The sequence below is a fragment of the Typopeltis vanoorti genome, chromosome 23 (genome assembly GCF_054136105.1).
Source record: "Typopeltis vanoorti isolate ZY-2024b chromosome 23, IOZ_Tvanoo_1.0, whole genome shotgun sequence".
Lineage (NCBI taxonomy): Eukaryota > Metazoa > Arthropoda > Arachnida > Uropygi > Thelyphonidae > Typopeltis > Typopeltis vanoorti.
This window is the reverse complement of record NC_143571.1, coordinates 45366984-45393541: the sequence shown is the minus strand read 5'-3', so window position 1 is coordinate 45393541 and position 26558 is coordinate 45366984. Positions and strand designations below refer to the sequence as shown.

The window sequence follows — 26558 nt, the reverse complement described above, 5'->3', positions numbered from 1 at the left end:
TCCTTAATTCATTCCACCTTCCATTAGATGGGAAGGTGGAATGAATTAAGGATAGTTTGACTGTGAGGAAGGCTTGGTTGGAACAGTAGTTGGTAGTTATGTTAACTACAATGTCAAAAAAATGACCAATACTTCATACTTGTTCTGTATCCCTCATCCCCCACCCCATCTCATATCTCACTCTCTCTTCAACATACTGATTACAATAACGCTATTAATACTGTCTGTATTTGTGGTACCTCAGAAAATTAGCTAGAGTGTTTTAAAGAAATATAATTTCTGTACTGCTTTCTGATCCTCATACAAAGTTGACTGTCCTTATCTACTCTCCTAGAGACCAACTTCCTTCCTTACTGGCGTATACAAAGTTCCTTGTTCTTGCAACATCGCATTATGAACAAAATGGAAGACAAGATTGTTCATAATGGGAAAACAAAAAATATATCCAATGACAAACAAAATAATGCAAAATAAAACAAAATCATTCAGCAGCAGTAATGCTGGTTGAATAGTGGATGAGTATCAGCTGATACACATCCAATATCCAACCAACCAACAGGCTGTGGGTTCAAAATCCCATTATGTTATAAATGTGTTCAGAGGACAGAGAATTTTCATTGTCGTTGTAATACCACATTATTTTTTGTGTGGTAGCCTCACACTACTTAAGACAGAAGTGGGAGCTTGGAATTATCACAATGGTCTTCAGATGCTTTCCTGATTACCTAACCCTCAGAAGTACTTGAGGTTTATAACTTCTTGTGGACAGAATTCATGTTTTTATTTTACGTAAATACCAAACCAATCTTATATCACATAAGTATCTGAATTCAACACATTAAGATATCTAAGATAATTAGACCCATTAATATCCAAGTATCTTTTCAATTTGTAGGAATTTTTTTCCAGGTAGTAAGCCCACCAAACATTGGTACTGTGGGTGGATTAAGGATTGAATAATACAAGAACCCTACTCTAGAGTTTAAATGTGGTATTTTTTAAGCCACATCAGACCCCTGATAAAATAATAAGTAGTTGGAACATTATTAGACCATGTCAGTCCAATCAAAAGTCTTATGCAGTTACTATTTGCTGCACCAGTGCATTGTCCTCTTTTGAGTGTCACATTTTGAGTTATGCATTAGTATTTTTTTTTTTTTAATTAAACTTGGTTATACATTAAATTAAAGATGGCAAGAAATTATCTTCTTGTTTACTCCTTTATCCACGTGCAAACTTTGTTTGCTTATACTCGGATAAAGGAATAAACAAGAAGATAATTTCTTGCCATCTTTAATCTAATGCTAGAAAGTTGTATTATCATTATTATTTGACAACTCCAGGGAGTCCAAAGACTCATCGAGGGAGTGTGCCAACAGTATTGAACAATTAATCCCCTTCCAACTACTAACGTGCTCAAACTTGCTCAACTTTTTGCGAGCCATTAGTAGCAGAGGCTCTACCAATCGACCAACCTTTGTATGCCTCAAAAAATATCATTTGAGTAATAAGCATTTCCTGAATCATACAAAATATTCAGTAAAGTGAAAAGGTGAGTTATTAGGTAAAGGAAGATATAAATTCCAATATCATATAAGTATGGGAGAATTTTTTTTCATCTAGGAAACTTGGTTGTTTCATCTTACAAAACAGATAAACCAGCCAAAAGAACACACAATTAACAGTCATAATACAGTGGCATCATGGACCTAGTTACTTTAGTTGCAATTCCAAACAACTGGGCCCAACTTAGTACATAACAGTTGGGCTATTTGTAATTACAGTCAAAGTAACTAAGACCATGAGGTCAAATGCATAATAGGATTGTGTTTCAGTTTTATATATGTACATATGCATAAAGGGACTGTGGATCTATTAACAGAAGGCAATACAAAGAATGAAAGCACCAACATAATTCATAAGAGTGCTAGACATGAGAAGAATTAGTGTGTTCGTTCTTTTTAATATGCAAAATAGAGATCAAGACAACCATTAGATGTGGATGAAATATACCTAGGATATAAATTGTTGGGTATATTTACTCTTATTAATCTTGGAGAAACTGAACATTCACAGTTATGAAATATAATTGCATCCTGCTTAATAAATTGAGATCACCTGTAATACTGCGCAATGCAATAACAATATTTCTCATTCAATCAAACTTGTTAATCTTTTTTGTTAAGTGTTCGGGGACTTACTCGTTCATATAACAGAATTCATACTTACAAATAACTGCATTTTATTATTGTCAAAGAATTGTATATATTTTATTATATTTATTAATCGACAGGTATTTGATATCCTAAACTATATTTAATGATTACCCTTCCTAATACATAAACACACGACCACTCGCACATGGCAGTTCGCGCCAAAAAACAATGTTGTCACTTAATCCCGCCCACTTAGGCAAAATCGCGATTTCTATTGGATAACGATTTATTGCACTATTTGGTCTTTTCAAATTATGGAGTTCTCAAGATGGCATTCAGAAATTGTCTAGCCAATGAAACAAACAATAACATGATGAAGGAAAGAAAAACTACTAATTCTTTAGGGCAAGAGAGACGCACACGGCACCGGAAGCGTAAAACATACGCACTACGCGCAGCTAAGTTATTATTATTATTGTTATTATTATTATTATGGGTAACTCCAAGAGTCCTTAGACTCATCGAGGGAGGCCCTAAACATTATGTCAACAACTATTCAGCTTCCACACAGTATCTGTCATACCTTGCCTTGAACCCACTCATAGTCATGGCACCCACAACAGACTCTGGCAACTTATTCCATTCATTCACCACTCTCCATGCAAAAAACTTAGTTCTAACATCTTTGCTAACTACACTCACGCCCAGTTTCCATGGATGGCCCCTAGTCCTCCCACCACCAGACCTGCTCTAAAAAATATCCTCTATATTAATCTTATAGAAATCCTTCAGTAATTTGAATGTCTCAATCATATCACCCCTCTTCCGCTTATCAACCAAAGTCTGCAACCCACAAATCTTCAACCTGTTCTCATAAGGTTCGTTCAATAGACCTGCTATCATTTTGGTCACTAGCTTCTTGATCCTCTCTACCTCCTCTCCATCAAGAAGAACCCCTGGCGCCCACATCTGGGTACAGTAGCCAAGATGGGGTCTTTTCAAGGCTCGATACAAAGGAACAATAACTTGCTTATCTCTGCTCATCAAAGTATTCTTCAGTAACCAAGTGATTTGATGAACTGATTTAGCCACTTTTGCAATGTGCCCCCAAATTTCAACTCCCTATCCACACATAAGTTATGTACAAACAATTATATAAAAATACTATACAAAAATAAACGGCCATACAAATAAAATATATTAAAAATATTCGCTTCGTATCCATATTATTTGTAAAATATCTAAAGGTTATATTAACTTCAATGGGCGCTTTGCGTCCATGTCATTATTGGTGTATATATACATCAAAGCCGGTGCAGTGGTTGATTATCATTGTAAAAGGAAGCTTATGCTGTTTGTTCCACAACTATAGATATATATGAGGCTATCGTTGTGATCGGACGTATTCCTTTAGACTCTGCCTAGTTGAATTTCATATAAGGTTTTTCGGGAAGCTCTCACTGCACTGGAAATAAGACAGTTCGAGACCCACTACAATCCCCCTCTGTATGAAATATGCAGAGGTCAGATGGCCGGCAGGCCCCACCCACATTGAGAACCAGTGGTGGATGAATGGTATTTTAAGGAGGTAGGTCTCTGCACTGTGTCCAAGTAAGTTCCCGAAACTCCTTTTCTCCTTGTTTAGGATAGTCACCTAATAATCTAACTTTTTTCTGGTAGACGCTTACTCTAAGGTGTCTACGGGATTAGCTAGTGGACTCTCAAAGACTACAGGATCACTTACAAACTACTCGGGAAACTCGATCAACTGCTGTTTTCTCTTGGGCCAAGTTATGGACTCCCAAGTTATGGATGAGCTCGACATTAAGCAGCTATTGGCAATCTTCAAACATGTAGGAGGCCTGCTACAAAGGAAATGGCCAAGAAAGGCAGCAATCCACCAAATAGAAGAGGTTGAAACAGAGGCTGTCAATCCCCTGACCCTCTCCCCAGCACTTCTCAAGATAACACTAACACCAGAGAGATTATGTCGCCGGTTACCGACCAGCCCCTAGTGGACTCAGATTACTCTACAGACTATCAGATTGTCAGCAGAAAGAAGCGCAAGAAGGGGTCGCCAGCTGCAGATCCTGAAATAATACATCAACCCTTGGAAAGAACAATTCCAATGGACTTAACAGCACAACCTGATGAAAGAATAGAGACCGACTCCAGGGCACAACCCAAAGAGAGGATTCCACCAATAATTTTAAGAACAAAAGAAAAATGGTCTTTAATTACAGAGACGATGAAGAACTCAAACATAAAATTTATATCAGCCAAGAGTACAGATGAAGGAATCCGGATTCAACCAGAAGGAACTTCGGACTACTGCCAGCTCACCAGACTTATGGACGAATTGAAAGTCCCATATCACACATTTGAGCTTGAGAGTGAAAAAACCTAAAGGTGGTCATCAGAGGTCTGGCTGCAGCCATACCAGCCAAAAAAATAGCCACTGACCTCAGATCACAAGGACTGGAGCCGATTAAGATATCGCGCATGTACCGAGCAGACAAGCGCCCCATGCCTCTGGTCTTGGTCGAGATCAGTAAAGACCACAGAGAAATTTACGACCTTAAAATAGTCTGCAGCTTAGTCATCAAGACCGAACCTCTCAGAAGAAAGGCTTCAGTTGATCAATGCCATCGCTGCCAAAAGTATGGGCATGCACAAAAGCTATGTAAAGGATTACAAGTGCTTCAAGTGCGGTGACAACCATCTCTTACACACTTGCGTCAAACCACGAACCACGCCCGCTAAGTGTGCGAACTGGGTAGCCCACACCCAGTCAACTACAAGGGATGTTCACTCCACTCATCCAACCTGCAGAAGGCTAGAGAGGCACCACCCCTCCCCAATCACAAGCGAACTACACCAGAAATCAGAACGCGGGCTGTTACTCCCGAGATATCATATGCATCTGTGGTCTCTACTAGTAACAAACCGGCATCTTGCAACCAAACCTCTGCAGCAATCCTAGCTGCTACTCTAGGAGAGATGTTAACGGCCTTCAGCAAAACAAATCCCAATCAGGCCGACACCAATAAATACCTCAAAAACACACAAGTCATCTTCTCCATGATTAATGGATAACACAGTCACCATAGATAACTCAATACAGATTGCTTATTGGAATGCTAACGGGCTAAACAACAACCTCAGAACTAAACGAATTTGCTGAAAGATATAAGATAGGCATCCTTTTAGTCAACGAGACACATCTTTGGCATTGCGACAACCCCAAAACAAGGTACTACACACTACTTAGGACAGATAGACTCAATGCCACAGGGGATGGAACGGCTATATTTGTTAAAAAAAAAGCATAATATACAATGAGATCAAGAAAACAACAACTACAAACCTGGAAGAAACTGGAATTGAAATACATACCAACAACACATGTTGTCTAAAACTATATTCAGTCTACAACCTCCCAGGCATAACACTCCTAGCCTGAGACCTCTCCCAGCTCCTTGACACAAACGAAGCAAAAATAGTGCCGGGAGGCCTAAACTCAAAACATCTTGCGTGGAACAGTAGAAACACTGATAATAATGGAAAGAGCCTAAACAAATTCGCTATGACAAAAAACATCACCATAGCAGGTCCTGTTTAACCAACACACTGCAGACCACAGGGCACACCTGACGTGCTGGATATGGCCATTTTCAGAAATAGCCCACACTAATTCCAGTTACAGGTTATTAATAATCTTAGCTCCGACCACAATCCAGTTCTGCTTAGCCTAGGCGGAGAAGCAGAAACCTTTCCGGACAATCCTACACTAATCTCAAGAAGCTCAACGCAACTCTCTGCAGCATCACAGGACCTGTCCCAAACATTTCCTCACCCAAAGAAGTAGACACAGCGATCAATAAACTGGAAAGCACAATCCAAACTGGCCTTGCAACAGCCTCCACCATTACCGCTCCAGTTCAAATTAACCTGCTCCTAGAAGAGATTCTAAAGCTTATCTGCAACAAAAACAGGATTAGATGTCGATACCATGTAACACTGTTACCCCAGGATAAACAAGAGCTTAACAGGGCAACAGACCTAGACCGACATGCAATCAAAGACCATAAGAATCAACTATAGGAGAGGAAACTAAGCTCCTTAAACACTGCAGATAACTCATTATGGAAAATGAGTAAAGCCCTTCGCAGCGATCACCCGAACATACGATGAATCCATGGAGAAAGAGGTATAGTCTACCGAGATTATGAAAAAGCAGAAGCTTTTGCAGACTCACTGGAGCTGCAATTTCAACCAAACTACACTCGTGTGGACTTGTGCTTCATTGAAAAAATCCACAGACAAGTACGCTATGCACTTCATCATACCACCAGCCATGACAACACAAGCTACACAACACTAAATGAAATATACCAAATCATCAAGAACCTCAATAACAGAAAAGCTCTAGTTCCTGATCAGTTTTCAAACAAAATTATAAAAGCACTCCCTCACAAAACAATAATGCATCTAGTGGCCATCATCAATGCGATGCTAAGACTCAACTACTTCCCCACTCGCTGGAAGCAGGCAGATATAATCCTCATCCACAAACCGGGGAAAGCACCTCAGTTCCCCCAGAATTACAGACCTATCAGCCTGTTCTCAGGCCTAGGGAAAATAGCTGAAAAAGTAATACTGAAACGCCTATAAAACGAAACGGACAATCTAGACCTAATCCCAAAAGAATAGTTTGGTTTTCGAACTGGTCACTGCACAACTCAACAAAGCGAAAGACTTAGAATACAGAACTATCGGATTTAATTGGAAACAACATACAGGTGCAATCTTCCTGGATGTGGCGAAAACCTTGAATAAAGTGTGGCACAAAGGCCTCATCCCAAACTAATAAGTGCAAAATACTCATTAAACCTCATCCAAATCATAGACTCTTACCTTAAAGACCAAAAATTTCAAGTGAAACCGCATGGGCTCAGATCCACTACAAGAAGTATCACAGCAGGTGTCCCGCAAGGCTCTCTATTATCGCCGCTACTCTTCAACATTTTTATCTCGGACGTCCCAAGCACAGCATCAACCACCATGGCTTTCTATGCAGATGACATGGCAATACTGACCAGATCGCTCAGACCATACCTTGCCACACAACGACTACAGAACGCAGCAATGAATCTTGAAAAATGGTTTCGGATATGGAGAATTAATGTCAATGCAGACAAAAGCATGGCCATACTATTTACAAGGAAGAAAGCAGACCATCATAGAGCAGTCACGATGTTCAATACTAATATCCCATGGCAAAAAGAAGTAAAATACCTGGGAATCAAACTAGATAACCATCTTAGCTTCAACTCCCACATCTCTCATGCCTGCAACAAAGCAAACTCAGCAATAGCTCAACTCTACCCTCTACTCAACCATAGAAGCAAAGTCAGTCCAGAAAACAAATTACGAATATACAAAGCAATCTTCAGACCCTCACTAACTTATGGTTCACCAGCGTGGAGCCACACCTCCCATAGCAACATCGAAAGATTACAAATAATCCAAACCAAATGCCTCCGAATGATCTACGATGCCTTGTGGTTTGTAAGGAACACTATCCTCCACCAAGACGGAAACCTGCCCGACGTACCTACGTTTCTCCTCCAGACAGCAACGAAGTACTTTGCTCAGGCATCACTCCATCCCAACCTACTCATTCGTGAGTCATCAGATTACGAGGAAAAAGACAGATGGAAACATAAACGCCCAAGGGAGGCCCAGATCACAGATTGAAATATTTCTGCGGGGCACTAATTAGGGCGAGCCAAGTGCTCAGAACTTTCTTTCTTTAAACAATTAAAAAAAATACTTATTACGGGATAAAAACTCAAGGGATTAATGTCCATCCAGCCATAGAAGTTAGAAGTGTTCCACAACTTTAATTACACCATTTCAGTTTTGTCCTAGTCGTACATTCTGCTAAAGTGTATGCATTTTGATGCGTGATTATAAATACGTTATTATTTCTCTATCACACATAATTTTCGAATAAAAATCAGGCACTCTCAGATTCGTTCATTATGCTCTGAAGAAGCCTTATTACTTAAGGAAAAAATAATTCTACTCTCGTGTATAATGGTGTGAACAGGTTTTTATCAACTAATACCAGTGGCGTTAATAGAGCATTTGCCGCCTGGGACGGTCCTAAGTTTGTGCCCCCCCCCCCCCTCTCAATATACACTAAAAATACTACAAAAAATCAAAACGACGTATAGGTTATAATAAATTTAGTTTAATCCTTTATCTAACTGTGAGCAAACAAAGTTTGCACCTGAAAGTATGTTCAGGAGTGGGGTAAGGTAGTACAACACCGGGTAACTCGTTGCAAAGGTGGACCAAGATAACATCACACCTATCTCAATATCTACCATAATGCAAAACACATCTCCTTGCGGATATGTATAATGTAATGCATTAAGGGAAGGGCCACTACCCAGACTTGTTTCGACCTTTATTGAAGTCTCTTCAGTGGGAGCCAGGCTCAGAAGTGGAGATACCAGGAAGAAGCAATAGCGAGGTCATCTTTACCTATAGGAGTTGCTAAAAGGTGTGCTACCTTTTTATTAAATTACTCTGGATTTAGAGAAAGATGTTGAAAGTTTATTTTCACTTGGTTAGACTATAATATCCTTTATCCAAGTGAGAGCAAACAAAGTTTGCTCCTGAAAGTATCTTCAGGTCTGAGGTAAGGTAGTACGATACCAGGCAACTCGTTGCAAAGGTGAAAGGATTAAACTAAATTTATTATAGTCTAACCAAGTGAAAAATAAACCTCCAACATCTTTCTCTAAATCCAGAGTAATTTAATAAAAAGGTGGCACACCTTTTGGCAACTCCTATAGGTAGAGATAACCTTGCTAATGCTTCTTCCTGGTATCTCCACTTGGGCCTGGCTCCCACTGAAGAGACCTTAATAAAGGTTGAAACTAGTCTGGGTAGTGACCCTTCCCTTAATGCATAACATTATACATATCCGCAAGGAGATGTATTTTGCATTATGGGAGATACTGAGACAGGAGCGATGTTAGCTTTGTCCACCTTTGCAACGAGTTTCCCGGTGTTGTACTACCTCACCTCATATCTGAAGATACTTTCAGGTGCAAACTTTGTTTGCTCACATTTGGATAAAGGATTAAACTAAATTTATTATTGTCTAACCAAGTGAAAAATAAACTTTCAACGACGTATAGGCTCAGAGTGCTGCTCGGGTCGACCAGCCTGCCTCCCCTCCCCCATTTACGCCACTACTAATCCCTCAGTAGTTGTGGTATTGTATTCAGTTATTTTCCACAATCGAATGCCCAATCTAATATCACATATCTGAATTCAGCATATTATGATATCTTCGAAAATTAGACCTATTAATATCCAAGTATCTTTTCAATTAATAGGAATTTTTTTCCAATCTCTTTCATGAGAAAATGACGTTCCACATTTTGGCCCTTCAGTATTTACGAGCTTTCCTACCCTCCCGTCTATTATATTTTTGTCACTCATCGACAGCTCATACTCATACAAGTAGTAAAAAGTTATATGAGTATGAGCTGTCGATGATCACCTTATTATTAAAATACTCTGAATCAGAGATAGTTGCAAAAAAAAGTTTTTTTTTTCATTTTGATAGAAATTAAATGAAACTTCCTAAGAAAATATATTCTTGCTACATCCTTTATTCTAGGGTAAGCAAAGTTTTCGCATGACGTATCTTCACAATTAAGGAGGAGTGTAAAAATATATGACTTCTACATTGATTTAACCTTGTATTTATTCTAAATCTATATCTGGTTAAAAAGACAATAACGATCGAATCTGGTCTGGACAGTAAATCCTTCTCCCAATACAAAGCAATATATAATTCTTAAAGAAAGTGTGCTTTGCGTTGTGAGATTCTAAGGCAAATGAGGTAATATAATCAGTCTCTATATACAAGTTGACTAGTTGGAAGATAATTCACTTTGCTTACAATTTCACAGAGAATTAAACGTGAATATAATTTCTTGACAAGTTTAATTTAGCTTCAAAAAGTTAGTTATGAGTAATGGAGCGGTGCCCCGTCCATTTCCTGAATACACCCCATTAAAGGTTTTAATTTTCATTTATTTTATTTCTCTGCTAGTCTTCAAAAGAAGGTGACGCTTCTTTTAGGCTAAAAGGAACTAAGCCTACTCTTTTTTGAAGAATTAAAGGCGTAAAAGAAGCATTTACTGGGATATGACAGCATTTAATCGGATATGACATAATTATCATAATAGAAATTATGATAATATGCTCATAATATAAATCAGCTTCTAATTATTAGAAGCTGAGAGATATCAAAATAGAAAAATGCTATTTATTATTAGAGAGCACATGTCGTTTCAACTTTTTAGAAGAGTTCAGCAGGTGCGTAACATGAAAAGAGAAATACAAAATATAGACATTACAAGAGTGTAACAGCTATAAATTAACTTACAAAGGTATTGCTAATATTTGAAGGTGTTCCAGATGGCATGACAGCAATGCTTTCGGATTTAATTTATGACCCAGGGTACGTTCAATAAGGCATGATCTCGTGTACGCCAAAGCTGGATAGTTCAAGAGGGATCATCAGAAAGGTTATATCTAAGGTAATATTAAGGTGGACCAGACTGAGGATAACTTCTGTTGATTCCACGATTCTTTTCTAAAGATCATCGTGGCATCTAAAATGTTTTCTCATTTATTAAAAATGACTGGATTAATAACAGAATCTTCATCTTTAGGGTGATCAGAATTAAGAACGTGATTAGGTAGTGTACTGGTTCTAGGACTGTTATTGGTGATGACTCTCATATGTTCTTTCATACATAGGCTGACCATATATCCTTGAGACAAAAACGGAACGGGGTTATGTAACATACTGTATTCATGAAAAAGTAAGACAATAAAAAAAGTTTTATTACATAAACATATTGAGCTTACGATTTTTCTTCAGTGACAGAATCCATATAAATATTTAGGTAGACGTACAGGGAGACTGTATTTCACCACGATCGTACCATGAATATTTTTACAATGAAATGCTCTCATGCAGTAAATTTCGGTCTTTCAACAACTTTTCATAAACCTTCTCACACTCCATGACGCAATTTTGTCTTACAACTAACATAGCCCTCATTGTCTCAACACTTAATCTAGATTTCTCCGTTGACCACATGCTGTTCATAACAGAAAATATTCGCTCAAGAGGTGCTGTACTTCCTGGAAGACAAAGAATAAACTTTACAATATTGCAAAAGTATTGACGTTTTCGCTCATTTCAGAAAAAATCTATACTTTTGTTCCATCACTTGTACACTGCTTGTCCAGTAAATAAATTTGAATTCTTTCTGGAGATCGTCATTAAAACTGCAGTTTCGCCTCTTTGACATTGCAAGGATAGACCTAAAGCTTTAAAAAATATGAAATTCAAACCACCAGCATTGAATAACAAAACCACATCCTGTTCATAACAGAAAATATTCTATCAACAGGTGCTGTACTTCCTGGAAGACAAAGAATTAACTGTACAATATTATAAACGTCTTGAAAGTCTAGGAGTTTTTCGCTCATTTCAGAAGGCTCTACTCATCTATCAGATACAAGAATGTTTTCGTTATTCCATGTATTCAACTGCTTCACAATTATAGATTTTATGATTCGACTGATCGGAAACACGAGTTTCTTCTGTTTCTGTGTATAATGAGTTCCTTGTTCAGGCTATTGTGTATTTTTTTTTTTTCATTCAGGTGTCTTCCTTAGTAACACCCATTTGAACTTCTCAGTGTTTCCTAAACTGCATTTCCACTTGCTGACATATTCTAAGCTGGTTTCATAGAAATTCTCAACTACCTCAAAAAACAGATTAATTAATTTCTCCTGAACTTACTATCATTTTCAGCTGTTTTTTGAATTCAGTAGTTACAAATACTTCACTTTTTCTGGACTCTAAATTGCTTAGAAGATTTTCAATGTTCATGGATACTTCTGTAGCTGATATATTATATTATCAAATGACAACCACAATTTCAAACAGGGATCGTCAAACAATTTTCGCCACATAACTGGGTATTTTTCTTGAGAAAGAAAATAAGAACGAAGCACATCAACATGCATAAAATTTTGTCAACAGATGGATCAAGGATAATAATCTTGTATTTCCATGCCCTAACAATTTAGCGTAATTGTTTCCTGCAAAGTCACAAAATTTTTTCAGTAAAAGTGAAGTAATTGACTGTGTAATATTGAAGTATTTGTATACTTTGACTACAAAACATTTAATAGCAATTGGTAAACAGTCGCAGTCAGTAGCACACTGAAAACAATTGTGTGCCCCACAACCAATACCGATCATCTGCTTTTCAGTTCAGTTTCAAAATTTGCCACACATTATTTTTGCCAAGTCTTTTGCAACCATCGAAATTGATGTTCGTGTTATCTGCACACAAAGCAACAATTTTGTTTTGTAAGGCAAATTTGTCACTTACTTCCTTCAACATAGCACACTGCAAGTAGATCTAATATTTCACCCAGGTAAGGAAATAAAGTCTAGAATTTTGTCTTGAACACCACAATTTGGCCAAAAGTACCGCACAACGATTGAAAAAAATTTGTTGTGTTTTTTGTTTGATGCAAACTGACTGTAAATGCTTTTTGTTTTATTCAAATCCTCTATTACTTCGCCCAATAAGTATGGTGATAAAACGTATGGTTATAAAAGCAAGCATTTACGCGAAAACTTTGGCCGTGATTTACAATAATACGATAAGCAACAAGAGTTTCACTTTCTGCAATTTTATCGCTTTCACTATCACCATCACGTCTCACCATAAACGAGCTGATGTATTTAACAGAAGCCAGAGTCTTTTCAGCATCCTTACATTTCTGACTGAGTAAATGTTGGTTGAGGTCGCTTCTGTCTCTATTTTCCATTGAAAGAAAAATGGACAATCTATATTGTGCATTTTTCTCAACAGAAAAATGGACAATACTATGTTGACATACGACGTTTGTTCCATCACTACACAGCTTGTCCAATTTAATAAATTTGGAATTCTTTCTGAAGATCGTCATTAAAACTTCAGTTTTGCTCTTTGGCATTGCAAAGATAGACTTCAAAGATAGAAGCTTTCAAAAATACGACTTAAAACTTTAAAAAATATGAAATTTAAATCACTGCCATTGAATAACAAAGCTGCCGGTTAGCATATGTTTTCTTCTTCTTCTGCAATTTTTCCCACTTAAGTAGGGTTGCCGCTTGTGGTGAGTGTCCTCCACAACTTTCTGTGGCGGGCTGTAGCCACATTCAAGCTCTTCATCCTCAAGTCCTCCTCCACCATCTCCCTCTATCTCTTCTTTGACACTCTGCACTTCCTCCTCCCCTACACATCCATCTGCATGACCTTTCTTCTTACATACTTCCTCCCTCCTCATCACATGACCAAACCATCTCAACTTTGCCTCCTGTATCTTAGCTCCTAAGTTCGTAACGTTCACCTTTCCCCCTTACATAGTCATTTCTCACACGATCCTTTCTGGTCACATCGCACATCCACCTAAGCATTTTCATCTCCACTACCTCCATCCTGCTGATGTTATTTTTCCTCAAGGCCACGGTTTCCATAGCATACGTCATAGCTGGTCTCACTACTGTCCTGTAGATTTTGCCTTTTAGATTGATCGGCACCCTCTTATCACATAGCACTCCAGCCAACTGTCTCTCTCTCTCTCTCTCTCCAGTTCCTCCATCCTGCTTGTATCCTGTATCCCACTTCCTTCTCAGCCTCATCATCCTCTTTCATTGTTGAACCTAAGTAACTAAAGTCACTGATCTTCCTGATTCCATTTCCTTCCAGCTCTAGATCTGTCTCCTGGGTGCCATCCACTTCGCAACACATATACTCTGTCTTACTTCTGCTCAGTCTCATACCTCTCTTTTCCAGTACTTTCCTCCAACTTTCCAGTTTAGCTGCCACTTCTTCTCTTGATTCTGCACACAACACGATATCATCTGCAAACATCATAGTCCAAGGCGCGTCTTCTCTCACCTCCTCCGTCACCACCTCCATCATAATATTAAACAGGAATGGATTTAATGCTGACCCTTGATGCAAGCCAACTGTTACTGGAAAACTTTCTGTCTCTCCCAGGCAGGTTCGAACTCTTGGCTTCACAATTCTGTACATCTCTTGCACCAACCTGACATATTTCTCCGTCTTCTCCCTCAGACACCTTCAGACGTCTTGCCTTGGCACTCTATCAATACATGCAAAACAAAAACTAACGCTAGAGCATAACAGACACCTGCGCATCAGGTGTCTGTTATGTGACACGCAACTGTCTGTTGGCAACATGCAAAAAATACATGTTGCCAACAAGTTTTTTTCCCCTCTGAATAAATCACTCAGCCATCGATATTTAGTATCGAACAATGGTTATACATTTGTATAACCATGTATTTATGCATGGTTATACAACTGTACAAATTACTTCGTATAACCAAGTAATTTGTATAACCATGCGACAACTGGTTATACAAATCACTTGTATCCATGATATTAATATACGATTACAGCTTATGAACAGGACAGTTCCATGGGTTTTCGCCTCCTGGGTGCAACATTTTTGTGCCCTCCCCCTTCAATTAAAAATTAAAAGATCCCGAAGTACAATAACACATTACAAATTATTTTATTATACTGCACATATTAAGAGGAATGTATATTAAAATAAAGAAAAAACACAAATAGTAAAAAAACCTTTAAAAGAAAAATTCCGGTATCGCAACCACATGCTTATTGAGATAAAGATAAACAAAACCCGACAGGTTTCGTTTGTCGTTTGACTTACTTCTTCAGGGGTTAAAGGTAGACTGACCATATTTCCTTGAGACAAAAATGGGACGGAGATTATGTAATAATATTCTGTATTCATGGAAAAGTAAGACGATAAAAAATTTTATTACATAAACATGTTGAGCTTACCATTATTCTTAAGTGACTGAACCCATATACACATTTAAGTATGCTGTATTTCACCGCGATCGTACCACAAATATTTCTCCGATAAAGTGATCTTATGTAGAAAATTTTGGTCTTTCACTCCATCACACAATTTTGTCTTACAACTAACATAGCCCTCATTGTCTCAACACTTAATCTAGATTTCTCCTTTGACCACATACTGTTCATAACAGAAAATATTCTCTCAACAGGTACTTTACTTCCTGGAAGACAAAGAATAAACTCTACAATATTACAAAAGTCTTGAAAGTCTAGTCGTTTTTCGCTCATTTCAGAAAAAATCTGTACCCGTCTATCAGATACAGGAAAGTTTTCTTTATTCCATGTATCCATCTGCTCACAATTATAGATTTTATGAGGATCAATTGATCCACAAATAATTATAGGTTATAAATAATAATTAATGATTGACCAATATTAAAGTATATTTATAGTTTTTATTAAAAACGGGACAAAATAGCTATTTTTATTAAAACGACGGGACGGCCGGAAAATATAAAAATAACGATACTGTCCCGTTCAAAATGGTACATATGATCAGCCTAGTTAAAGGTAACTAAACGTTTAAACACAATAAATGAGAAAATTACTCAAAATAGTCCATTAGCTGTTGTTATGGCTGTCTAACTGTTCATCAAAATAAAAATTAAAAAATCCGAATGTAGAAGCGATACATACGTTCATTCATGCTATTTGAACAATGCTGGATGTTGTCACGTTCTGTTTTTCACGTTCACATTATCCAAGTAGGGCAAAGTCTGACTGTCACCTCCTCGTGGTGCCCTCTGGATGATCTAACGACAGTAGCATTTCTTCTTTTTCCCGTCATGGAGACAAGTTTCAGTGATTATACTTATGTTACCGCGTAAGGGGCAGCCGACGCGACACTTGATTTGGAAATCATGTCAGGGTTGAGAAATGAGCAAATCATTCCACCCATTACAAGAAATATTAATATCATCCAATGTAATTTAAATAATGGTATCGTTACCCCAGCAAGCAAAGAAAAACTAAACGAACTATTACTACTAGCTCACAAACATGATGCTGATATTATCTGCATCTAGGAAACCAAACTTCGACAAACCAACAGACTAAATATTAAAAACTATGAAATCATAAGACAAGATAGGACTACGGACCAAAATGGAGGATAGCTTCTGACGCTAATCCGAGACGTCATATAAAGTTGTTGAGTTAGACATAGTATCAGAAGGAACTGAAATACAAGGAATCCAAATACTGGAACCAAGTAAAAAGCCATTAAACATATTCAATTGTTATCATCCTCCTGACAAACCTGGACCAAATCTTTGCAATCTATCCCATATCATTGAAGAAAACTCCATTATCTTAGGAGACATGAATAGCAAACACCTGTTGTGGGGTTCCGAGGAAATAAACCCTAGAGGAGAAAACCTGAGTAATTTCTTAGATGAAACAGGACTAATAACTCTCAACAGTGGAGAACCTACTTATCTGTCTCATTCTAATGGTACAAAAGATGCCCTAGATATCACTCTCCTGATCTTCACGACAAAGCGTTTTGGAACCAGTAGGAAGCGACCATACTCCAATATTAATCAATCTGAAACAAAAAATTACTAGACCCACCCAAAAAAGAAAATATTATTGGAACTTCCAGAAGGCAAATTGGGAGAAATATAAGGATGAAGTAAGTAAAATGCTGAAAGATCACACATACCATGATGACTTAGACAAAGACTATATAGCTTGGAAGAATACTGTCCTAAATGAAAAGTATCCCAAAGGGCTACAAGAGAAAAGTTATTTTAAACTACACAAAGGTTCACCAGGAACTTGCCAGTAAAATAACTAAACGAAATAAATTATTTAACATCTTAAAAATTGGCAGCTCTCCAGAAACCAGGATCGAGTACAACTAGATAGATGCTGAAATTAAACAAAAATATAATATATTACAAAGAACTATGGCAAGAATTTTGCCACAACTTAAATCCAAACACGTCAGATACCAAACTTTGGAAACTGACTGCTAATTTACAAAGAGAACCTACCAAATGCAAGTGGGACTAACATGCTAAAAGATCCAGATGGAAATATAATATCAAAATTGGAAATAGGGAGATCGCAAATACGTGGCCTTTCATTTTCAAAATATAAGAAAACTAGAGATGAATACTAGAAAAGACCATCACATTCAAAACAGGCTCGACAGCAGAAAAATTCTGCAAACTCCCCAAAATATCAAAACAAACTTTTCTGGGATCCATTTACAATCTCTCAATTGGGAGATGCCTTGGAGAGATTAGATATAAATAAATCATGTGGACTAGATAACATACATGGAATTATGATCAAACATCTTCCTTTCCTAGCCCTAGATTGGCTACTTCGCCAATACAACAATAGCCTAAAACAAGGAAAAGTTCCGAACGACTGGAAGACAGCCACAATCATACCAATCTTAAAGCCTAACAAAGACCAATTTCACTAACTTCAATTCCAGGCAAATTAATGGAAAAAATGACACTCCAGCGTTTGAATTACTATCTAAACAAAAATATTATACTACCAAATTTTCAGGCTGCCTTTAGAAGAAATCACTCAACAACTGATCAACTTTTCTACTTAACCCTGACAATTCAAGATAATCTCCAGATCAAACCTACCAAATCCACTATTGCAGCTTTTATAGATTTTAGCAATGCCTTTGACAAGGTGTGGAGGCAAAAACTCTTTTCCAAACTTTGTCATATTGGAATAGAAGGGAAAGTTCTTAATTGGATCTATGACTTTCTAAGAAATAGAACAATTCGAGTTAAAATAAATTATACCTTTTCCAAGAAAGTGAAAATAAGACAGGGATCCCCTCAAGGTAGCATTTTGAGTCCACTCCTTTTTTCCATCTACTTAAATGACTTAGATAAAAATATAAATAAAGAAACAAAAATAGCTATGTTTGCTGATGATTTGGTCCTATTCTTAGCTCACAACAACCTAGAAACAGCAGAAGGTCACTTAAACAAAGCAATTGAAAATTTAGCTACACGCTGTGAAAACCAAAAAATCAAAATTAACCCTACTAAATCAGAAATCTGTGTTTTTACTATTAATAACCACCTCAGAAAGTGGAGACCAAAGATTAAGCTAAACTGTCAACTAATTACATTTAATTAAAACCCCAAATACCTTGGAGTTACTCTGGATCCATCGCTAAGCTTCAATAAACATATCAACAATGTTGCAGTCAGAGCAAAAAGAAGACTAAATATCATGAAAAGTATCACGTAAAGAGTGGAAAGCCGATGCTAAAACCTTAAAAGTCATATACACCTCCGACTATTATCCGACCCATAATGGAATATGCTTCGCCTATCTGGATGCAAACATCACAAACCAGTTTAGACAAGCTTATAAAAATTCAGAAAAATGCAGCTAAAATCATATGTGGACTAAGGAATACAATTCCTGGAAAAATAGCAGAATTCAAATCCAACCTTGTTCTTTAAAAATTAGGTGGCAAGAAAATCTATCCAAATTTGTAGAAAAAAGAGCCATCCTTTTCACATCATAGAACAAGTGAACTTTTTAAAAACTGGAAACCAACAAACAGAATAAAGGAAAAATCAAAAATGCACGAAATCATAGAAAATAAAATTCCTTTGGATTGTCCAAATAAAATAGCCGACTTCCCAGCATTTCCTCCAAATCAAGACAGGAAAAATGTAGTTGTCGACTAAAATAGGGAAACGTGAGGAAAAAAAGCCTAGAAAACCATAAAATCTTGATATCATTAGCCCTTTCAAAAATAATGGAATATGGACCTGATTCAATCAAGATCTACACAGATGGCTTCAAAAATCCAAATGGCAATTCTGGGAGTGGCATACTCATCTATGGCTCTCATGATATAGAACTAAAAACAACTAACAGTATTGCATGCAACTCATACCATGCAGAATTAATAGCCATTAACACAGCACTGCAATATTTGGACAAAAAAACCTGAAGGAGTTTATATTTTTCACAGATTCCTTAGCAGCCCTTCAAGCTATTAAGAACTGCTACACTAACCATCAAGAAATACTTAGAGACATAGCAAAAACATAAACAAACTACATAAGGATTCCGAAATAATCTTCCAATGGATCCCATCCTATGTGGGATTAAAGGGAAACGAAACTACACAAGAAGTAACAAAAATGACCGCAACATTAAGGGATAGCACAGATTTCGATCTTTTTAAAACCACCCAAAAGTAAACATAAAAAGAACAATTCTTCAGGACATGACTCACCACTTGTACTCAGCAGAAAATCCAGGAGCTACCATCAATTCCAAGTTTAATCGCAGTGCCACTACCATGACCTCGCATCAAGACCGGCTACACAAGACCAATCAAGATTAGCAAAGGCATAAAAGCCTTCCCCACCTACAAAATCTGTAACATCGAGGAAGCATCACCAATGCATTTGCTAAACTGTATGAATATTTCCAAATGTGAACTCTATAAGAACCCAGAAAAGGTGCTGTATAAAATATATGAACTTGATCTCTATGATCTGGTGTAATAATGCCATGGGATAATAAACAAAAAAAAAACTCTTCAAGGTCTGACTTAGGTATATCTTTTATGAATGCTGACCCAACATGGTGTAGAATTAGGCACTGGATTTGCATTGCGTTGGGATTCTAAGCATATGTGCAGCTTTAAATGACCTTGTGAAACAGTTTTTTTGCCAAAGTACATTATGGCCAGTGGAAGTTGTGTGATATGTTAGGCCTGATTTATGTTCTCTCCTTTTTTTGTACGTCTTTTTGATGTTCGTTCATACGAATTTCTCCCGATCTTCCAGTCTGGCCTACGTAACAGATGCTACAGGAACAGTAAATTTTATAGACACCTGGTTCTTTTAATGGGTGATGTGGAGGTTTGGGGGGGGGGGGGGATGTAGAAACTAAATATTTTTTTCTAGCGGTAGAAAAGATATTTTGATTTTCTGTTTTTAAAATAATTTGTCTAGTTTGTCTGTAATATTCTTGATGTATGGCAGCGTAATTGCGTTCTTGAAATCTTGCTTTTGTGAGATGCTTTTAGGAGATGTGTTGAGGATTTTCTTGATTTCCTGAGTTCAAAACCGTTTTTTTAGGGTCTGTGTTAGATAATGTAATTCTTCATTCAGCTTTTTTTTCTGTGCTGGGAATATTGTAGGCTCTCACCCTCAAAATTTTTATTAAACCCATTTTTTGCATCGGGCGATGGTGGTGTGAGCATTAAGAAATCTTCCTGTATTTGTGGGTTTTCTATAAATGGAGAAAGATAATCTGGTTTCTCGTTCATTGATTTCTATAGGATGTCAAAGAAAGGTAGTTTTTTATGTTCTTCCTGTTCCAAAGTGAATTTTATGTTGTTGTCCAGATTATTAAGATAATCTTTAAAAGCAGTGAGTTCCTGTTGTTCCCGGCCATATGATTAAAATATCGTCAACATAATGAAGGAAAATTTTTCGGTTTTTTATGATAGTTGTTTAATACATTCTTTTCAAAATATTCCATATATATAGATTTGCTAACGCTAGGGAGGAGGGGGGGGGACCCATTGCCTTTTTGTTCCAAAAATTTGTCTTGATACATGAAGAACGTATTTCTTATACAACGTTTATAAAGTTCTACAATGTCCGGTGGAAAAAGATCTTCAAGGAAAATCACTGATTCATTATTTATTCCCAATTTTTATGAACTTGTTCGATTATACTGCCCCTAAACTCCGGTAACCCCGGTATGGACATAGAACCAACACTAAGGTTCTATGGAACGGGCCTGGTTATGAATAATAATTTATGATTGACCAATATTAAAGTATATTTATAGCTTTTATTTAAAATGAGACAAAATTGACATTTTTATTAAAATGACGGAACGGGTAAGATATATTTAAAAAAAAAACGGTACTGTCTGGTTCAAAACGGTATATATGGCAGCCTACCTGGTAAGAAATAGTTAGTAATGTATCCTTTGTAGCTGGTAGGTAGGAAAGGAGATTCCAAGCTGGTTTGAAGGAAGCAAATGGTGTATTTACGAGGGATCCATTCCGAGGTTTCTTCCTTATAGGGTATTGAAATTCTTTTCATATAGGATTGTATGTAGATTGGTAGAACGATAATAATTATCAATAATTTTTGAATGGTGGTTTTGTTGGATAAAATATATTGGAATTTTTGAATAAAAGTCTATATCATGTGTAAGCTGTGAAATTTTATTTAAATATACAGAAAGATTATAAAATTAATTTTTAAAAAATAGAAAAAATCCCCAGCTTATGCCAGGTAATGTTGTAGACTTACAAGCCTGGATGGGTAATTAAAAAAAATCAGCTAATGCCTTCCATTCCCTTATAAATAGTAGGCAAAGCCGTTTTGACCTTAACTTTTGAGACTGAATGGGCAATTCAATCTCCACTGGTAGCCAATCAGTGAATGCTGGCCCAAGAAATATCACTAATTTTAAGCGTCATTCAATGAAAAGATGGCTCACAAGAGCCACAATTTCGTAGTCAGTAACTCTAACACAGTATTTTCAATGTCTGAAATAGTGTTGGTTCTATGTTCAATTCTGTTTCGTTTACGGGAAGAAAAATCCGCGTTTTTCTGAGATGAAAACCAGCTTGCCCATGCAAGAGAGCAACTTATTCGGGAACTGGTAGAAGAAAGCTTAGAAAAATTTCTCTACACGGTGACTAGGATTGAACCTAAGTTATTCTTCAAGAGGCTTAGCGCTGAGTAGTGTAAATGCTACTTCCACTTAGATTATAATAGCAATAACGTTTTGCATTATTAATCCATTTCATTAATTTAATTCCTTTATGCCTGTTTACATTCTTGTTATTGGAATTTTTGTTAAATGAAATACCTATGATTTAAATCCATGAGCATTCACATGTTGATTTCCTAAAATTAATTTCCTTAATTAAAAGGAATTAAGTAAAAACTGAATTTATTTGTAATCAAACTTAGAGAAATAACCATGGACATCACGGAAGAGTTGAGCCTACCAAAACGGTATTTCAATAATCTAGCTTCTTTTTTCAAAGAAAATTTGACATGTTCTATGAGATGAAAAACATTAGCAAAAAAAAAAAAATCTGATCTTTTATTAAAAATTTCATAACAAGTAAAAGAATAAATAAAAGAAAAATGGGAGTGAAACACAGTTTGCTTCTATGGAATATAAGAAGACAGCTGTTCTTTTAAAGTAATCACCATTACAGGGAAGTTTTCTCTTTGGCTATGCCTTTAGTAAGGGTTTGTGGTAGTACAGTCCACTTTATTATTTGCAAGCGTGTCGTCATTTCCGGTCTTTGAGCATGGCGTCATGTGGAATGAATTGATAAAAGCGACTCCATAGAAAAATAGAATGCATTTCTCTTCCAGATTATTTAATCTGAATGAGGAATGATAATTGGATAACAGAATTATAAGTGTGGGAAGCTGTTACAATTTGGATTAATTGGGTCATTTGGGATGATCATATTATATACCAACTGTCAGCTAACACACCATCTCTTTTTGCAATATGTTTGGCCTGCTTCCACAAACAGGCTCCATCAATCATTACACTGTGAAATTATAGCTTCCCTAATTTGATTAAATAAGATAAATAAATATGATCACCTTCCTATGATGGTGATCATACGAAGTTCACTGCTAGAGAGAGAGAGAGAGCAAAGGAATGTGGAGATATATGGAATATTGGTGTCTCGGTGAATCTGATCATTTCTGACGAACCACGGAGCATGTAGTATAATTCGCAAGCGTTTGTTTTGCACTCGTTGGAATTTTAGAAATTGACATTGGAAATATAGCTCCATTCCGGAGAAGTATAGGTAATTATAAGACGAATCACTATCTGATAGAGTAATAGTTTGTTCCTTTTTTTTTTAATTTGCTGTGTCGATTAATTAAGGGATAGAGTTGAGCAACAGCTTTGGATACTTTCACACAGATGTTCCTGATATGGTTGCTGAAGCACAATCTTTTGTATAGTAGCATCCCGAGGTATTTGACTTCTATTTGCCATGCAATTTTGGTATCAAATAGAACGATGTCCCCCTTTGGGAGATTCTAATATTCTAATGAAGAGTATGTTATGACTATACTTTTTTGAGGGTTTTTTGCAGTCTCCAGTCTGAGAACCATTTTTCTAGCTTTAAAATGTTGTCTTGAAGTTTTTTGGTCATAAGGTGAGGACGGAGTGATCTTCCTAATACTGCCGTATCATCTGCATATAGGGCCATGATAGATGCTATGTAGTTCTGTGCGATATCTACCATGTAGATTGCGAACAAGATCAGGGCCAGTAAGGATCGTTGTCGAACTCCAGCCAAAATACTACGTTGGGTTGAGCTTGTTCCATTTATTTTGACCTGCATTTTTCTATTCGTGAGATATATGATTAAATGTATCATCTTCATTGATATGTTAGTAATAATAAGTTTTTAAAGCAAACAATAGTGCAAATTTTGTCAAAAGCCTTCGCGATGTCAAGGAATATAGCACTGGTGTGTTGTTTTTAGCTGTATTCCATAGCGATGTATTCAATTAGACAATGAAATTGTTGCGTGGTACTATGATCTCAACGAAAGTCAAATTGTTCATACTGTATGATATTAAATTTGTCGACTGATTCTTAAAATCTGGAGAGGATATTTTTTTCGGAAATTTTTCCTCGGTTTGATAGCAGGCTGATGTGGCGATAATTTTGAGGTAAATTTGGATCTTTGCCTGGCCTTTGAACTGGAACTACCTCAGCAATTATCCAAGAGAGAGGGAAATATTGCATTCTAAGGATTGCGTTTATAATGTTGACAAGATGCACTATAGCTTTCCGGAGTAGTAATTTGAAAACTTTGTTGTGATTCCAACCTGATCTGAAGCTTTTACTTGCCGATCATCCAATACCATATCGTACACTTGATCAATGATTTCTGGTGTCGTTAGTCTTTTTGGATGTCTTTCACGTGGATCATCTTCAAGGCTGGTACCGCCATGATAAACTCTGCAGCCCATTTCTTAATTGTCGAAAACGAAGGAGAAGAGCTCCCATAAACGTTTATGAACTTTGAATGAATTTCTTTTGGCGTTAAACCATCTTTTACAAAGAATTTTATAACCGCACGATACTCAATTTTATTCGTTTTAAGGGATACAGACATCACTTTTGCTTCAGACAGCTGTACAAACCAAACTATTTGATAGAATGATTTGAAATTTCACATGGATGCTTATGACTGCAGATAGTGTTGCCATCTATGGTCGAGAACTTTTCAAACTACCCTTGTAAGAAGAAAGATGTCCAGCAATCTAATGAACAGTACAATGTCAGACAAGAAAGGGGACCAGCAAGTTACACAAAAATCAGATTACAAGAAAAATGTTGCCTAACAGTCCAAGGGAAATCCCAAACAGTTCTTTCATTAAGTGGCAAGTAACAGAAGGAATGACTATGAAATATTACTCTTAATCTTTCATAGTCATTGAAAAGTCATTGAATGACTATGAAAGATTACTCTTAATCTTTCATAGTCATTCCTCAGCACCTAATTAATCTCTGATGTGGGAATAGATTTGGATCAATTGGAGGTTCTTAGAGTATTTAAGAATCTCAATGTAAATAAAATTGTGAGATTAAATGGGATATCTGCTCGAGTTTTGCAAGCATGTGCAATGGAACTGGCAATATCTATAGCTAGGCATTTTAATTTAAGTTTCATCTCTGGTAGTGTTCCAATGGTGTGGAAAGAGGGCAAAATAATTCCTTGTATAACGAAGGTTCTAAGAGTGAAGTAGCAAATTATAGACCAATCAGAGTCTCAGGCATTGGTGATAATGGTAATGAAAAAATTGGTCAAAAAACAGAATTCAAAAATGGGTGGATAAGAATATATTATGCCTGAGGAGAAATATCGCAATGTGAAGGGTCAGTTATGCCTTAGTAATTTACTGACTTTTTATAATAGAGGTACATCAGATTTGGATAAAGAATATGACTACACAATGATTTTGCAAGATTTTTCAAAGATATTTGGCATAACACCACATGGAATAATGTTACGCAAATTAGAACAAAAGGGGAGGGATTTGACAAGGGTTATATGGATAAGAAGGTGGCTATTGGACAGATATCAAAAAGTGGTAAATTGAGAAACAGAATCAAAAAGAAAACACGTGATTGGTGTACTGCAAATTCAATGCTAGGACCACTACTCTTTAATTTGTACACATATAGAACAGGAAATAGCATGAAAAGAAATATTTAGTTGTTTGATGATGATAATGAAACATTAGGAAAAGTAATAGTTAGGGCGATGTGGAGAGCTTGTAGGACGATTTTAATAGTTCAGTATGGACAAAATATAATGAGCATCAGTTTAATGTGGAGAAATGTAAATTTATGCATTTTGGCATAAATATACTACATGTCGTGTACCATTTTGATGAAACTTTACTCAGGGAAGTAGACGAAGCTAGATATTTAAGTGTGGTAGTAGACAGAAAATTAAAGTTTAGGGGCAATATTGCTAAGGTTGCTAAATTTCCTCATATAATTAGAATCGCTATTGAAGTACACACTAGCAAGTAAAGATAAGGAAATTGTTATTGAACTGTGTATGTCCACATCTGGATTTCTGTGCTCAGATATGGTCTTGTGGGATTCTTGCCGATGAGGAAGCGGTGGAGAAAGTTCAGAGGCGAGCAACGAAGATGGTGAGTAGTCTGTGGAATGTTCCCTATGATGAGAGGTTGGGGTGTGTGGATTGCAGAAGTTGGTTGATAGGAGAAAAATAGGTGATATGATAGAAATATTTAAGTTACTTAAAGAATTTTATAGGATGGATACAAGGGAAATGTTTCAGCACTTGCTAGAGGAACCAGAACAAGAGGTCATTGGAAGTTGACTAAAGATATGGTCAGCAGAGTTGTGAACATGTTTTTTGCTTGAAGAGTTGTGAATAATTAGGGGTTGCCAGAGTCAGTTGTTTGATACTGCTTTGTCTTTTAATGCGTTGAAGTAAATATATGATAGATTGTATTGATAGTTTGATTATCCCCAGATGAGCTTTCGGAGTCCATGGAGGTCCCTGTACAATAATAATAACAATAATAATAATAATAATAATAATAATAATAATAATAATAATAATAATAATAATAATAATAATAATAATAATAATAATCAGCTAACGCCTCCCTTCATGATAAAGTATTCACAATACAATTCAAAAATCTAGTTTCCACGCCCTTGTATACGATATGAATACGCAATTTACATGGTGATCCTTATTCTTTGTCCTTATCGTCACAAATTTAAGAGA

At 36.6% G+C, this 26558-nt stretch overlaps 1 protein-coding gene across 2 annotated transcripts in view; it reads right to left on the bottom strand.

The window, feature by feature from the left end:
- LOC150093816 (protein timeless homolog) overlaps positions 1–2360 on the bottom strand; it is a 671138-nt gene extending 668778 nt beyond the window's left edge. For both annotated transcript variants that reach the window (XM_090412553.1, XM_090412554.1), the window contains exon 1: positions 2230–2360. The gene's annotated coding sequence lies outside the window, so the exon portion shown is untranslated. The remainder of the gene's footprint in view (positions 1–2229) is intronic.
- Positions 2361–26558: the final 24198 nt, after the last annotated feature.